Source organism: Lissotriton vulgaris, chromosome 2_1 (genome assembly GCF_964263255.1).
Source record: "Lissotriton vulgaris chromosome 2_1, aLisVul1.2, whole genome shotgun sequence".
Taxonomy (NCBI): Eukaryota; Metazoa; Chordata; class Amphibia; order Caudata; family Salamandridae; genus Lissotriton; species Lissotriton vulgaris.
In genome coordinates, this window is record NC_141687.1 from 1111291510 (window position 1) to 1111304055 (window position 12546).

Here is a 12546-nt window from a genome sequence, read left to right on the forward strand (position 1 = left end):
AAAGAGCAAGTGATATGCTGAAATATAGCATATTGCTTCCTCTTTTCGAATCAAAACTAAGCTTTAAACAAGCTCCAACCTTCCCAGTAACATTTTTAATATTTCAGAATTTGCTTATTTGTTTAATATAAACATCTTTCTGTATTTTTGTGTATTGTTTCTGTTACACTTGGCATCCCTGTCATGGTCCTCCTCTAACTATTTTCCTTAAACACTCCTCTTTTGCTAACTTCGTTTTTGCTGGCTTTATGACTCTGTGCACTTTACCACTGCTAACCAGTGCTAAAGTGTGTGTGCTCACTTCTTAAAACATGGTAGAATAGGCTTGCACCCAATTGGCCTATTTATTTTACCTTTAAGTCAATAGTAAAGGGGTACTATATGAGTCCAGGGGCTATAAATTAAATGCTACCAGTGGGCCTACAGCACTGATTTTGCTTCGCACTTAAGTGGCTCTTTAAACATGTCTCAGGCCTGCCTTTGTGGCCTGTGTGTGCAGTTTTAAATTGCCATTTCGACCTGGCAAAATATTTTTTTTGCTTGGTTCAAGTCATCCTTTTTTATGCATATGTCACCCCTAGGGTAATCTCCATACAGCCCACAGGGCAGGTTGCAGCTTATTAAAAAAGTAGGACAATGACTTTTAAGTTTTACATGTCCTTATAGTGCAAAGCTCTTAAAGTAACTTTTCACTACTGCAAGGCCTCCCTCTCCCTTGGGGTAAAACTAAAGTTACCTTAGTACAATTAATAAGACATAAGCATCCAATTGGGAGAAGGTAGACAGGTCGATTTTGGTGTCTAAAGAATTGTAATTAAAAGCCCTCTTTAATGGTAAGGTCGGATTTGTAATCACAATTCGGAAAATGTCACTTTTAGAAAGTTGACATTTTCTTGTACTAATCATTTGGTGCATTACACCTCAGTAGCTAGAAGCTTCCTCCACTTCAAAGTGGGCACCAGGTATAAAAGTTGAACCCTTAGACCCAACTCATCAGTCTAATTCTGGACTTTGGGAAGACTCTGCCATGTAGAAGAACTGCTGTGCTGCTGAAAGAACTCCGATTCTGCTGGACTGTTGCCCTGAAAGACTACTGCTCTTCTGTGCCGACTTGCTGCCCTGCTGCCCTCTTGCCTGGGTAAGAAGGACTGGACATGCAACTCTGAACCCAGGACTCCAGAGTGACTCCAAGGGCTAGTTGGCTGGTCTTCTGAACAGAAGCCTCAGGCAGAACAGCCTTCCAATAGCATTGTATCCAGCACCTAGACTCTGCCATCTTTGAGTCCTGCCCTTCGAAATGGTGCCACCTCAGTGGTGGACTCTTGAAAGTGGGCATGAAGGTGCCTTGCAGGCCCATCTGTGTATTCAGCAGAACAAACACCTCTCCTTTATGTCGAGGCATATCTCCTGCAGAACCAGTTCATTGCCTTTTCTGCTTAACCCATCACCCTCAGAACCCTAAATGGATTTTCCCGATGCAAGGACTTTGCCTAGCCCAACGCAGTCCATCGAAACGACCACTGCATGACACATCTCCCTGCAAGAACATCACCTAGCCCAAATCTGCCCATTGGAACAGGTGCTGTGTGATGACCTCCAATTGAGAACATCACACTTTACAGCTCCTCAGAACAGCCTCTGCATGACAAGTCTCCTCGCCCAGTCCTCGCATCACCTCTGATGGGTGATACATCTTCAATGCAGGACTCTGTATCTCTTTGCAGCCAAGATTAAGGCACTGTGTTCAGCAGACCTAAGTGGGTACCTGTAGCAGCAATCCATGATGATCAGCCTGAACGTGTGACTTTGTCCCGCTCCAGCATGACCAGATAACCATAGTGGGTGTTTTGTGCATTTTGGCACTATTTTCACTTACATATTTAAAATTGTATATCTCTGATTCTACTGATCGGATGTTTGTCATTTTGGTCTTGTTTTATTTATTAAAATGAACTCTATATGTGCTTGCATGGATACAGGATTTCTCTTGTTTTGTGTTTTCACTGTATTACTGTCTGAAGTGCTGCATAAATACTTTACCTTTTGCCTCTAAGTTAAGTCTAACAGCTCTATGTCAAGTTACCCGAGGGTTGCGCACAGTTTAATTTGGGGTTTGCTTGTGACTTTACCCTGAAAAGTATTGTAGTTGGTGCTTGAGTAGGGTTTTGCCCACATTACACAGTAACCCATTTTTTTACATTGGTGTTGGTGGTGTAATGCGCTGTGCCACAGAGAAGATGCCTTAGTTCTGCTGAATCGCGGATAGGCTGGAGGAGCAAGTTAAGATTCAAATCTTATAAATTACTTGTGTGGGGGTCCCTGGCTTACACTTGTGATTCCTTAGGGACCCACAGAAGTAAAAAGATTCATAACCAGTGGCATAGAGAAGCCAATACAGAAATTGTCTCTTGCTTAAGACACCAGGAAATTCTATTTTGTGTGCATCTATAATTGAGAATTGTTCTCTCTGGTAGTCCTTAGCATTAGGGAAGGGTTCTACTTTTATTGTTAGGCCCTAATGGGTCTAATATCTGAGAAAAAAGTTAGTGCTACTTAAGTCATGTCAATTAGAACCTATGCCTTAGTGGTTGAATCTGTCCTATAACTCCTAAAATTCAGGCATCATAGAAAGAGTCCAGGTTGTAAAGCAAACTTTTCCTCAGAGCACCGCACCAACCACAGGTCCAGATCACATCTCAAAAGTTAAATGTTTAACTTCCATATTTAGTCAACTTTTTCTTTCATTCAAATAATATGAAGCATGGGATAAAATTGAAAAAGGTATTTAGGCCCAATCGATTTTGGGCAGGTGCATACATTTGGAAATATTTTTGTGGCATAATTGTGGTTTATATATTTGTATCTTTGTACGTATTTGGGTGAAAAATGAACAGAAAAATTATTTGATTGTGGAAATATTGACAGAAAAGAGTAGTGGGGAGGGGCAAAGTTAACAACCAGAATACAGATAGTGAAAGACCAGGAACTTTGAAAAGGATTTTGAGACTTAGGTATGTGTCCAAAGTCATATATGTTTTCCTAGAAATTATGCAAAATATTATGAAAATTACACAGAGTTGTGCATGTACATATATTATGTGATAAGCACTTTGTAGTATCTCATGGGAAAATTAAACATGAGGGTATACCTATGTTCAAACGTCGCTTGAAATAGTGGCAAAAGGCTCATTTGAGGACAAAATATTTCTCACAATATTTTTTCTGTTAAAATCTGAGAGAATTACTTTTTGAATCAGCCACCTGCAGCAAAAAAGTGTGTGAAATTTCACAGTGGCATAAATTCCAACATACTGCGAAATTGCATGAATTCTGCAAATTAAATGAGCGCCACAGAACATATTTCATAGACTTACTCGTGACCAAAAACATCTTACAGTTTTATAGATTTTTCCGAATTATATCCCCACATCTCGCATGGTTGAGTTCGAAGTGTTCACTTTTAAATTGATATAGGTCCTTCCCAATATGCCCTTGGGTTTGTTGAACCTTAACATGATCCATCCCCCGAAGGACCACTGTGTGAGCTACTTTTCATTTCCATTCTGTAAGTGGCCAGGCCTTGCAATGACTAGGATGTCAATCATTTCTACTGAGGTATAGGTGGATTTCAGTAGGGAAGTCCACTCACTACTCACTATCATTTAGTGGCCTATTTTCTAAAAGGATCATCTTTATGAGAGCCTATTGCTCTCTTTTTTTTTCTTCTTACCCTCCACCTTGACAATTACTTGGTTAGGCACTTTTCTGCACCACTCACTTGAATTTCAATACATCATCAAAATCGGTATGCCTTTTGCTGTTCAGTCATTAATAATTCGGTATCCTAATGCTTAGATGTGGTTTTATGAGCACCTATTCAGAACTAAAATGCCACACGTACAATCATATAGTTTATGAAACATTAAAATTCACACTGACCACAGGACATCCTCAGGTGTTCAAATTTGAAATGGTGTTTCACACAACCCCCTGAAGAGACAGATGTGTACATATTAAATCAGTACACTCCTTTCCATGATGTCATTCTTGTTATTGTGCTGTGGTTTATCCATATGCAATCTATTTAGCTAATATTATAAAACACCATGAACTACTAAATAATACTTTAAACATTTTAAAAATAATTATTAGGCCATGTAAACACAAAATAAAGTTTCCCACATTTTTAATAAACTATATCAAAGTAACATTAAACTCATATTAAATCAAAATTATAAAATTAAGCCAAGCAATACACCTATCCAAATTATTTATATATAACAGTGTCAATTTGTATATTAGAAAATGGTAATAAATATAATTTAAAATATATATTTGTATATATATATATATATATATGCTTCCTTCTCACGGCTCTTTCGCGGAGGAACCTCCCACAGTCCGGTGGCGCGTTCACGGCTGGCAGAGCCCCGCCAGTCAATTATTTCCCATAAACTTCCAAGTTAGACGCGCACTCAGAGGTAAAGTGGTAACAGCAAATAAAGCGACACTGTGTACCACTTTACCTCTGAGTGCGCGTCTAACTTGGAAGTTTATGGGATATATATATATATATATATATATATATATTTATTTATTTATTTATATATATATGTATGTATGCATATCACATTAACACAAAATGGCTAATAAGTGTTTACCAAACAAGCGCTAAACTGACAAGCAAAAATCAAATCCAACATGAAACAATCAATAAAATTAACGTTTAAACATCTTTTTAATACAAACACTTTACTAAAGAAATAACCAATATAAAAAGGACACAAAACAGTGATTTAATTTAGAGCAAAAATGGCAACAATTCCAGAAAGTGACACTCTGCTGGAGTCTACATTGAAAAAATTTGGAAACCAACTCCTAAGAAAAGAAAGCCAAGTCTAAATCATAATTTAAAATAAATATAAATGAACTATACCTAAATAGCCAACAGTCAAACCTCTAACTAAATCCCCAAAATGTATATAATGCTTTTAATATTATATTTCCCTAGTTTAGCAACCACCAATGCAGCAAAGATGAAAATAGGAAAACAAAGAGGAATGTCATGTTTTCAAACTCAACAAATAAACATTAGAAAGTAAAAATAAACCAACCTAAAGCAACCCAAGGTACTATATTGTTTATTTAAAAATAGAAGGAATGTATAAATGAGTAAAAACAAAATGGTAAACTATTTTTTAAACATATCATTCTAACACATATTCTTTTGTTAAGAGGCAAAAAAAAGAAAATGTGCAGCACAACATTCAAACAAAAATAAAAATCTCAAACATGTTTTATCAAGCAAACAACATCAAATCCGTAAGTTTAAAATGTAAAAAAAGTATAATGCATGTTTACATGTATTGCTACTTAAAAACTACTTACTTAATATAAACATATGACTAATATATAGTTTATCATTTTACCCACAGACACATTGTCACAAAGAGCCATCTACATTACATGTCAAAAACTGCTAGTGACTCATATGGGATATGAGAGCACAAGCACAGAAAACATACAACGGAAATACACAAACTTTTATTCGAATGCATGTTATAGGAGGGCGCCAACTAAAAAACAAATGTGAACAAAATATTGGAGATCTTAACCACCCATCAAAGTTACAGAAATCAAACTTATAAATGTGTTGCAAGATCGTAGGGAAGCCTGCACTAGTTCACATACACCTACAGGAACAATATAAAAAAGATCACACCAAAAGTTAATGACTACAATACAGGTCAACTCAAGGTTATCCCAAACGTTTAGAGAGTCAAAACTAGAACCAGGTAAGCCGCAATTGAAATCCCTGCTGCCCGTAAAGGATTAGAAGACATAAATATACCCTATAATTTACCCACAACAGATAACGTGGAAGGCTTCTTTATTTATGACATGCAAACAATGACAGGAGAATAATAAGTCATAAAACCGAAGACAACCAGCTAAGATTAACAGAAAGCAATGCATGGATGACAGATTGCACATTAAAATTGTGCCATCCACCAATTTTGCTAATTTGCTCAATTGATGGTGAGTACAATAACAAAAACATACCATTTTGAGTACACACTTTTCACTAACAAAGTATTATATACCACAAACTAATTACCCAAATAAGATCTAAACCTAACAAGTACTATCAGCAAAAAGTAATAATTGACTTCAAACAAGCAACGGTTAGATCAATGTAAAAAGTATATCTGAATACAGCTATAAAAGGCTATTACTATCTGAGTATATGGACACACCTTATAAAATCTGGACTGACTGTGGGATACTCAACAAACTCCTAAATTGCCTATGAAATAAAAAATGTATTGCTCACCCATATGTCCCAATAATAGAAGTTGCAACTATGCCTGGGCTGTAAATTCCGTTCCGCTCGCGGAATTTGCGTAACTTGGGTAATTTCGCGTTCTGCAGAGAACACAGAATTGCCAAAAATTCCGTGATCAGCTGCTTTGTGAAATTTTTTGTTTGTTCATGCTGTCAAAATGCATGTTTGCGAGATATTTCTCTCCGAGCACGCAAACAGCATTTGCGAACAGTAAAGAAGCATTGAAATAAGCGGAACAAGCAATTCCGCGTGTTCGCTGAACTTTTGCGTGCTCACAGAGATTTTTTACCATTTCGTGGAGCTTTGCATAGCGCGACTACACAAATTCCGCCCACTCCTAGTTGCAACCCACTACAACATCCTAATAGTGTCACCCTACTACCAAACACATAATGTAAAACTAAGTGCTGCAATAGACTACTTTGTCACAGAGGCCAATCCAGGTATCACAAACAATGGTGGAACATATGTAATAGTACCATGGCAATGCAAGCAAGAACAATACCAAAGTAGAAAGGTGGAACAACACCTGCTAAGCCACCGTAGGCAGAAGCTACCCTATATCCTACCAATTCTTGGACAGTTAAAACAAAAGCTGCCAGAAACTTGGAAAATTTCTATCTATAACTCAAATAAAACCAAAAGCTTTAAAACAAACTCAGGATGGGGTGACTTGACTGGCTTTCACCAGGTTCTGTTACCCAGAATCCCTTGCAAACCTAAAAAAGTGTTCAAAAAACACATTTTCCTCACATTTCTGGGTGGAAAGTTCTGGAATCTGTGTAGATCCACAAAATTTTACCCACTGCACGTTCCCCAAAGTCTTGTAAGCGAAATGGTACCTCACTGGTGTGGGTAGGCCTAGAGCCAGCAACAGGAAACAGCCCAAAAGGCAAGGTGGACACACCACATATTCACAGTGAAAAATGACCCTTTTTTTGCAAAGTGCCTAGCTGTAGTTTCTTAACCCTAGCTCTGCCGGCACCTAGGGAAACCTAGCAAACCTATATGTTTTTGAAAGCTATACACCAAGGGCAATCCAGGATGGGGTGACTTAACTGGCTCTCACCAGGTTCTGTTACCCAGAATCCCTTGCAAACCTAATAATTGTAAAAAAAAAAGTCCTCTCTTTTCTGTGGTGGAAAGTTCTGGAGTCTGCATGGATCCACAAAATTCCACCCACTGCACGTTCCCCAAAGTCTTCCAAGAAAAATGGTACCACACTTGTGTAGGTAGGTCTAGTGCCCGCGACAAGAAACGGCCTAAAACGCAATGTGGACACACCACATTTTCACAGTGAAAAATGACACTTTTTTTGCAAGGTGCCTGCCTGTAGTTTTTAAACCCTACCTCTGCCGGCACCCAGGGAAACCTAGCAAACCTATACATTTTTTAAAACTAGAGACACTGGGGAATCCAGTATAGGGTGATGTGACTGGCTCTCACCAGGTTCTGTTACCCAGAATCCTTTGCATACCTATAAACTGTCAGAAAAAACACATTTTCCTCACATTTCTGTGGTGAAAAGTTCAGGAATCTGTGTGGATCCACAAAATTCCACCCAACCCTGTGTTCCCCAAAGTCTTATGAGAAAAATGGTACCTCACTTGTGTGGGTAGGCCTTGTGCCTGCAACAAAAAACGGCTGACACGCAAGGTGGACACACCACATTTTCACAGTAAAAAATGACCCTTTTTTGCAAAGTGCCTAGCTATAATTTTTTAATCCTTTCTCTACCGGCACCTAAGGAAACCTAGCAAACCTATACATAGCCACCCGGGGGATTCTAGGGAGGTGTGGCTTGCATGGATCCCCAACGGTTTTTACCCACATTTTTCTGTGGGAAAGTTATGGCATCACCGGGCTCACACAAATTTCCTACCGCCCAGCTTTACCCTGGGTTTCCCTATAAAAAAGGTGCCTTACTCATGTGGGAGACCCAAGTACCAGGGACAGGCAAGGGCCCAAAATGTACTGAGGCGACATCAAAATTGGCTATCACAAAATGACCTGGTTTTGCAAGGGGGTCACCTGGGTGTTTGGCCCCGCGCTCGGCGGCCAGCTAGGGAAACCTACCAAACCCACACAAACTAAACACCCTGGGAATTCCAGGGAGCTATGGCATGCGTGAATCCCCCAACGTTTTCTTACTATCTATTCATCAAGCACACACACATACTGGTTGAATTTGGCATGAGGGGGAGTGATGGTTCAGTATATAAAATTCTATTAACAGGAGATTTCACAAAAATGAAATGCACTGTCGATAATCGAAAGGACAAAAACCCAACCAGTGACTTGCAGATTGTGAGCTGTAAAGCCACATCAAGGCCCCAACCGCTTTACTGGCCATTCATACAATTTTCATACATGATACACACAAGACCATTCACAGCACCAGGCACAAAATCAACACATTATAACATTCACAAAAAGGGACAAGGTACCCCCTGTTTGAAAATTGACAGAAACTACAAATATTTCTGCAAAACCACCTATTTTTCAAGCACACAGACATACTGGTTAGATTTGGCACAAGGGTGAGTGATGGTTCAGTATATACAGTTGTATAAACCAGAGATTGCACAAAAATGATATGCACTGTTCAATCAATCAATCATCAAAAATTTGTATAGCGTGCTACTCACCTGTATGGGTCTCAAGGCGCTGAGGAAGAGGGGTTGCTACTGCTCAAACAGCCAGGTCTTGAGTTGTTTCCTGAAGGAGAGATGGTCCTGGGTCAGCCGAAGGTGAGTGGGAAGGGAGTTCCATGTCCTGGCTGCCAGGTAGGAGAAGGATCTTCCTCTGATGGTGGATTTCCGAAATCGTGGGACAGAGGCGAGGGCGAGGCTGGCGGATCGGAGTTGGCGGGTGGGTGTGTAGAGTGTGAGGCGGCTGTTGAGGTACTTTGGGCCCGTGTCGTGGAGAGCCTTGTGTGCGTGGGTGAGGAGTCTGAACGTGAGCCTCTTGTTGACGGGGAGCCAGTGAAGGTCTTTCAGGTGGGCAGAGATGAGGCTGCGGCAAGGGATGTCCAGGATGAGTCGTGCTGAGGCGTTCTGAATGCGCTGGAGTCTTTTCTGGAGTTTGGCTGTGGTTCCAGCGTAGAGGGTGTTCCAGTAGTAGAGACGGCTGGTGAGGAGGGCCTGGGTGTCTGTCTCCCTGGTTTCGGTGGGGATCCATCGGAAGATCTTTCGGAGCATGCGCAGGGTGTTGAAGCAGGATGATGAGACAGCGTTCACTTGCTTGGTCATAGTGAGGGAGGAGTCCAGGATGAAGCCCAGGTTGTGTGCGTGGTCCGTTGGTTTGGGTGCGCTGCCCAGGGCAGGGGGCCACCAGGATTAGTCCCAGGCAGAGGGAGAGGGTCCGAGGATGAGGACTTCCGTCTTGTCTGAGTTCAGTTTCAGACGGCTGTTCTTCATCCATTCTGCGACGTCTCTGATTCCTTCCTGGAGGTTGGCTTTGGCGGTGGCAGGGTTGTTGGTGAGGGAGAGGATCAGCTGGGTGTCGTCAGCGTAGGAGATGATGTTGAGGTTGTGTTGGTGGGCGATGGCTGCGAGAGGGCTCATGTAGATGCTGAAGAGGGTGGGGCTGAGTGAGGATCCTTGCGGGACGCAGCAGATGACTTCTGTGGCCATGGATCGGAACGGGGGGAGGCGGACTCTCTGGGTTCTTCCGGCGAGGAACGAGATGATCCACTCCAGGGCCGTTCCTTGGATTCCGGTGTTGCTGAGGCGTTGTATTAGGGTGCGGTGGCATACGGTGTCGAAGGCTGCTGAGAGGTCCAGGAGGATGAGGGCAGCAGTTTCCCCGTTGTTGAGCAGGGACCTGATGTTGTCGGTGGCTGTGATGAGGGCAGTCTCGGTGCTTTGGTTTGCTCGGAAGCCGGACTGCGAGGGGTCGAGGGAGCCATTGGTCTCGAGGAAGGCAGAGAGTTGTCTGTTGACGGTCTTCTCAATGACTTTGGCTGGAAAGGGGAGGAGCGAGATGGGGCGGAAGTTCTTGAGATCTGTGGGGTCCGCAGTGGGTTTCTTCAGGAGGGCGCTCAACTCGGCATGCTTCCAGCTCTCCGGGAAGGTGGCGGATGCGAAGGAGTTGTTGATGATGTTCCGGAGTTGGGGTGCGATGACCGCGTCGGCTTTGTTGAAGATGTGGTATTCATTATGCAGGTGGTGTCTTCGGTGCTGACAGGGGGCCAGGTGCGGAGGGTGGTGGTGGGGGGCGCTGGTTCGGTGGTTGGGTGCGTGGTCAGCACGCCGAAGCTGTTGTGTATGTCGGTGATCTTGCGGTGGAAGAACGAGGCGAGAGAGTCGCAGAGGTCTTGCGAGGGGGTGATGTCGGTGTTGCAGGCGCTGGGGTTGGAGAGCTCTTTGACGATGCTGAAGAGCTCCTTGCTGTTGTGGGTGTTGTTGTCCAGTCGTTCTTTAAATGCTGTCTTCTTGGTGGTGTGGATCAGCTGGTGGTGTATGCGGGTGGCGTTCTTGAGGGCGGTCATGCGTTCTACTGTCTGGTCGTGGCGCCAGGCTTTCTCGAGGGTGCTGCAGGTTTTCTTGGAGTTTGTGAGGTCGTTGGTAAACCACAAGGTTTTCTTGCTGCCGGGTCTGCTGGGAGGGTTCTTCAGTGGTGCGAGTTTGTCAGCGCATTCTGTAGATGAGGGTGCCTCTGAGGGTGGTCTTGGGGTCGGTGTGAATCTGGAAGTGAAGGTGTTCGGCAGTGGTGAGGGTGTCGTCGGAGTTGGTCATGATGCAGATGGTGTTTTTGTGGACGATGGCGATGCCTCCACCGGTTTGGTTGACTCGGTCTCTCCGGGTGATATCGTAGCCTTCTGGGATGGCTATGGCGATGTCGGGGGCTGAGGAGGCGTTCATCCAGGTTTCTGTGAGGAAGGCGACGTCTGGTGATGTTGACTCAAGGAGGTTCCAGAGTTCGACGGCGTGCCTGTGGGCGGAGCGGGCGTTGAGCAGGATGCACTTGAGGTGGTTGTTGCTGGGGCTCGGCTTGGCAGGTCCGGTGCAAGTTCGGAGGCAGGTGAATCGGCAGTCTCGGCAGGTGAAGGGTCCGTGGGTGAGTTTCGGGGTGGCTCGGTAGCAGGCGAGGGTTCGGTCGGCATTGAATGCGTGGAGGGTAGTGGCGTCGTAAGTTCGTCGGGTGCGCTGGCATCGATGTGGGCCAGGAGTACAGGTGCTGGGTGCGGGCCAGGCGCGGACGGGCGCAGACGGGCTTGCCTTTGGCGCGCCTTCGGCGCACAATCGGCGCACCCGCCGCGCGCGGACGCTGTGCGGCCTCCATATGTGGGGCTGAGGGAGGGAGGAGCAGCTGGGAGGCGGGAGCGGGGTGGCGAATGGGAGCGGCGGGGGCGGGCCGCAGGGAGCAGCGGCAGGAATACGAGGGCGAGGCGGGAGGGAAGGCAAGGGGGAGCGAGGGGAAAGAACAGGGTGTGTTGGAGTATCCTCTTGTGGGCAGGCAGGTGAGTACTCCTGACATACCTGAGACCACAAGGGCACTCCAGCACAAACAAGGCGAAATCTGTGCTACAAGTTAACCTTTTGCTGATGGCAATGGGTTTATGTTGGAAAGGACTGTTGTAATGAGTCCTATTGCTCCCATATCAACACGCTTTACACTGAGGGCAAGTTTTGAAACCTCTGCTCAAAGCCAACCAGGTATTCGAAAGTTTAGGTTCCAGGTTATTTTTAACCAAAGCCTTTGCACTGGATGGTGATCTACGAAAGGTCAAAAGTGGTTTTGTCTTTACTTTGTGACCAATGATAGGATCACTTTGGACAAGATTCCAGTTTTTAAATAGGATTTTCCTAAATTCCCCATGCTGGCGATTGTACGTAAGTACAATGCGCAAGGGTATTTCAGGAACTCTGTCATCCTCCAGGACATTGCGGTCTTGTGTCCTGTCCCTAGGTATCATGGCCTCCTGTCTCTTAATGGAATGGGTACATTGAATAGCTTTGGTTAAACTGGCATTGGAATATCCTCTGGCTAGGAATTGTAATCTACTAGATTCCTGCGCCACTGCACACTCTGTATCAGTACTACAGATTCTTCTGATCCGGATCATCTCCCCGTAAGGGATGCTCCGAATCAGATGACCTGGATGATGGTTTGTCGCGTGCAACATAGTGTTGCCTGCGGTGGGTTTCCTGTGCAACCTGGTTGAGAGGGCATCATTGGCAACAAATACCTCCACA